Raw genomic sequence first — 5,442 nt, forward strand, 5'->3', positions numbered from 1 at the left:
ACACGGCCTTCTCGTTCACTGACAAGAAGCCATTAGATAACAGGTTGCAAAGGTTAAGTTTAATGGTAATATCAGTTCTTGCATTTTTGCGTGCTCCTTTCACCATAGTCTGTCAGGCTGTATTGAAACGCACTAAAATTGTACCTTTGTCTAAATTGCTTTACACCATTTTGTGCTGACTCGCTTGTATACTACTGTAGAATCTGCTTTACTCCACTGATGTCATACGCTCCAATTCACAAAATAGAATAAATCATCACTCAAAATAGAATTTAAGCAAATATCTTTATTTATTTAGTTGGGTAATTAAAGGCCGCAATGCTTATTACTTAACCAATTAATTATAATCTGGTTAATCCAATTTATTCTCAAATATAAATAAGTAAATATTTAAACCAATAAACCATATAACACTCAGTCCACTCAGAGAGTGACTTAACCCCCGTCAATAAGCAAAGCGACAAAATAAATAGGGAAGGGAGGGAGGGAACTTGAAAAATACTTACGTGAATGAGCCAAAATCGTTATTTTCTGTTCTTTTATAGGTTCTCAAACTGGCAGTTAAAGTGATCTCCAATCAAATTTGAAGATATCAGCGCAAGCACCCACAGCATCTGGGTTAACCCATTCTTCACATAGGTAAGTAAATAATATAATCAACATATTAACTGTAATGTTAGGTGCCATGTCATCATGGCTCACCACACTGAATTTATCAGTATGGTTCGCTCCATGATGTCATACGCTCCAATTCACAAAATAGAATAAATCATCACTCAAAATAGAATTTAAGCAAATATCTTTATTTATTTAGTTGGGTAATTAAAGGCCGCAATGCTTATTACTTAACCAATTAATTATAATCTGGTTAATCCAATTTATTCTCAAATATAAATAAGTAAATATTTAAACCAATAAACCATATAACACTCAGTCCACTCAGAGAGTGACTTAACCCCACAACGCCACATAAAAACAAGTGGCCCAATAAACATTGCAAGCCTTTAATAAAAACCATTATCAATTATGTTCTGCAAATCTGAAATGAATATATCACATCCAATATCAGAAAGCTGATCATCCTTTTCTTGGTAAAGTCCTCTAACGAATCCTTCTAATTCAACATGTCTGTAATTGCCATGACCAATTTCCTTCAAATAAATCTCCATTTTTTTATTAATTCTTTTCCTAATTGTTTCCAGAAAGGATAACTCAGAATTGAACCAAGAAAATTTTGGGATGATGTCAGAAAATACGAGTACAACACCATCAAGTAAGTAGCATATTTTACATAACAATTCTTTTAATTCATAAATTAACAAATGCGTTTTGATTTTTCCCAAATCAAACGAGCCAATATGTAAAATAAACAGGTCAGGTTTCGACATTTTTGAATATATAAGGCTGACATTCTTGAAGATATCAGAAATTTTAAGGTCAGCAAAGGAAAACCAGTTTATGGAAAATTCTGCTGAATAACCTAAATTAACAGTAGAATGTCTAAAAGCAGATCTTCTCTCAGCCAATTGAATCAGTTCATCACCAAAAATCCATACAACTTTTGAAGGTCCTATATCAATAATGGGGGATTTGAGATTTTATTGTCTGCAGCAATCTCGCTTAATCTTAGAGCAGCAAAGAAAGCTATAGAAAATGCTGCAGAAAATAAATTGGTTTCATATTCCGAAGAACAAACTAATACTAAATTACATATGACCTTTTGTAACAATTCAATAGATAAAGGGCTGGTCTTAACATTGTGGACTGACTTTCTTTTGATACCTTTAATCATTTGTTTAATGATAAAATTATTCAGAATAGAGCTTTCGCCTTTTAATTTAAAGAAAAAAGAAATGCCCGATAATTTTTTAGAAATAGAATCGGCTTGTAAACCGTTGTTGTAAAGATATATAATAAATTTGATAAAATTCCCTAAATTAAAATCAATGTAAGAAATTTTTTGAGATATGCAGAAAAGCTTCCAATCCAACCATGCGGCAGAATATGCTGCCCATGTATTCTTGGCTAATGAACCAAAAATAAGTTCATTAGTTAATCCTCTGATATCTCCCAAAGATGAGTTGGACAAGGAATTCCCATTCGGGAAGCTCGAGGTGTCATTAAGAAGAATTCCTTGAAGCGCTGTCGGGACAAATAATCAGCAATATAATTAGTTTTCCCAGAAATAAATCTAGCTTTTATCCAAATGTTAAATTTTAGACATTGAAAAACTATCTTACGCAATAATGAAGAAACTAACGGAGACTTTGAAGTTAAACAGTTTATGGAAAAAACTACTCCCATATTGTCCGACCTTAGCAGAATTCTCTTATTCTGAAACACTGAGGACCAAATTGTTAGAGAAACTAGAACTGGAAATAATTCTAGAAAAACCAAATTTTTGAGTACTTGTTATTAGTAATCCAATTTAAAGGCCAACGTTCGGCAGACCAAAAGTTGTCAAAATAAGCACCATATCCAATAGCACCAGACGCATCTGTATAAAGAGACAAGGTGTCTGAGCCAACAAACTCTTCCTGCCAAATGGTGTGACAGTTAAATTCACATAAAAATTGCAACCAAACTGAAATGTCATCCTTTAGTTGTTTGGTGATGCGAATATGGGATCGAGGTGAGGACTTACCTGATGTGGCAGCATACAATCTTTTAGAAAAGACCCTTCCCATGGGAATCACACGAGAAATAAAATTAAGAGAACCTAAAAGAGACTGAAGTTGTTTAAGCGTAATTTTTTCTTTTCCGGATATGCGAGTTAATTGTTGAACAGTATTCTGGATTTTTTCCATTGGTATGCTAAATTCCATTGTTACTGTATTTATATCTATGCCCAAACACTTGAGATTCGTAGTAGGATAGACAGTTTTATCTACAGCTAATGGAATGCAGAAATATTTAGCTATACCAATGAATCTATTCAGAAGATTCATACAATCATCCGAATCTACACGACCTATAAATAAAAAGTCATCGAGATAATGTAGTAAAAATCCACTACCTGAGTGAATATCCATAACCCAGTGTAGAAAAGTTGAAAACGCCTCAAAATAAAAGCAAGATAGGGTGAATCCCATGGGAAGGGCCATATCATAAAAGAATTTATCGAGAAAATAAAAACCCAAAGAATTATAACCGATGGGGTTTATAGGTAGTAGTCTGAAAGCAGATTTAATGTCAGCTTTGGCAAGAAGAGAATTGCGGCCTGCTTTTTGTAAAAAAGACAAAGCTTGATCAAATGAGGAGTATTTCACACTGGCTTTATTTTTTTTTTTTTTTTTTTTTTTTTTTTTTTCATCTCATCGTTTAAGGAACTGAATTTAGGATAAGATAAATTGTGAATAAGACGAAAAGAATTTGGTTCTTTTTTAGGAACTAAAGCTAAAGGAGATATACGAAAATTCAAGAAGGGGGGAGAATCAAAGGGACCAGCAATCCTACCTGCCAAAATTTCAGATTCAATTTTTTCTTTAACAATGTCAATATTTTGTTTTACAGATAACGCATTTTCAACTAGAATGCAACCTGGACCCACAAATTCAGGTATGAAAAACCCATTGGTAAAACTGTCAATTAATAAATTAGCCATCTGAATGTTTGGGTAATGACCTAGCCACTGAATTATTCTTGGCAAATTCAGCGGAGTCACCTTGTTTAAACGATTGAATTTCCTTGTTAGAAATTGGGAAGTGAATACCTTGTTTTTTAAAACATTTTGAGGCTGAATGAGAACCGGCACAGAAAGAACACTCGTGTCGGTATTTGCAATTATGTTGCCATCTGCAATGCGACTCGTTAAATGCGAAACAGATACCTTTTTTGACGTTAATGAAATTGGGTTGACGAAAAAGATTGTTTTTGTTAGGGAGCATTAAATTCAACCAAAGCCCGACATCTTTACTACCCCAATTTAGATTCGGATATACTGCAAGTTTCTGACGAAAGGATTCGTCATACAGACACCAACCCATTCCGCCAAAATTTCTATATGCCTCCAAAATAGTATCTACATGGTAAAATAAACCAGTACAAAGACTAGGAAATTTTTCACCCAAAACTGCTGCGTATATATTAAATGCTTGCAGCCAGTTAAAAAAGGATTTCTGGTGTAATTTTCTATTTTCTTCAGAATCTGATTTTTTGTCTTTCAATAATTCACTTTTTAAATTCTCACTAGATGAAGGAAGAAGAGAAAAAATTTCAACATATTCTTTTCTCCAAATTTTTTCTTTCACGCTCAAGGGTAAATGAAACCCTAATGGAGAAATTTGACACGCCAGAACTTCTTTAACAGATGTCTCTTTTATACCTGAGTTAAATTCAAGCTCAGGAATTACTGCCATTTCAGGGTTAATATTGGACATTTTAGGTACATTAGTGAACGGTTGAATGGTTGAATTAGCAGCAGTCAGACTATTAAGGGTATTAACTTGACTGACATCTGCTAATCCAGACCAAACATTTTTTGGTGATTCATCCTTTTTAGATAGGTAAAGTAAAAATTCATCAAACAACTGAATCTTCAATTTAGAAGAATCAATGTCAAGTGAATTAATCTCTTGATTAATAGTGCCCTGCGGTTTGCAGTCACTTAAAAAGTTATAATTCAGCTCACCAGAAGCAGATGATGTAGGAGGATGATCAACTGTTGAAGCAGGTGATGGCTCCTGAGTGACAGTTGAATGCTGTTGAAAATGACGCCGTTGAATTTTCCTGCTGGCTCGGCTTGAAGATAAGTTGGTTTTCTTGGTCTTAGAAGGAGGCGCATATTGTGAAGGGGAATATGCCCTCTTGTCTCTCCGCTGACGTTTTTTAATCGGCGAGCGGGTCTCAGGTTTTTCGCGCATGCGCAAAAAATTATCGCAGGGAGGATCGATCAGTTCGGCGCTCGCGCCAGGTACTGCGCAGCAGACGGGATTAGAAGATAAAAGAAGCTCTTCTTGCTGGTCCGGTCCTTGCTGTAAGCACTTCCTCAGCCATTCTTCTCCCCCTTGGCTTTCTGCTCTGAAAATAAGTTGTTTCAACAGATCTTCCATGACACAGATGAACGCAGGTCTGTCTCTTGAAAAATACTTACGTGAATGAGCCAAAATCGTTATTTTCTGTTCTTTTATAGGTTCTCAAACTGGCAGTTAAAGTGATCTCCAATCAAATTTGAAGATATCAGCGCAAGCACCCACAGCATCTGGGTTAACCCATTCTTCACATAGGTAAGTAAATAATATAATCAACATATTAACTGTAATGTTAGGTGCCATGTCATCATGGCTCACCACACTGAATTTATCAGTATGGTTCGCTCCATACTGTATGTATACCCTTATATTTGTTATAAAATCAATAAAAAGATTTTAAAAAGAAAGAAAATAAGACCAGGCCACCAACTTACTTATTAACATTTATTGTTTATTGTTAATCTTTAATGGC

At 34.6% G+C, this 5,442-nt stretch overlaps 1 long non-coding RNA gene across 1 annotated transcript; it reads left to right on the forward strand.

Moving 5' to 3' along the window:
• The first annotated feature begins 580 nt into the window (after positions 1–580).
• On the forward strand, positions 581–5,191 carry LOC122944577. The gene is made up of 4 exons (XR_006391033.1): positions 581–639; positions 1,203–1,273; positions 3,514–3,558; positions 5,132–5,191. It is a non-coding gene; the product is annotated as an uncharacterized LOC122944577 (long non-coding RNA).
• Positions 5,192–5,442: the final 251 nt, after the last annotated feature.

The sequence above is a fragment of the Bufo gargarizans genome, chromosome 1 (genome assembly GCF_014858855.1).
Source record: "Bufo gargarizans isolate SCDJY-AF-19 chromosome 1, ASM1485885v1, whole genome shotgun sequence".
Lineage (NCBI taxonomy): Eukaryota > Metazoa > Chordata > Amphibia > Anura > Bufonidae > Bufo > Bufo gargarizans.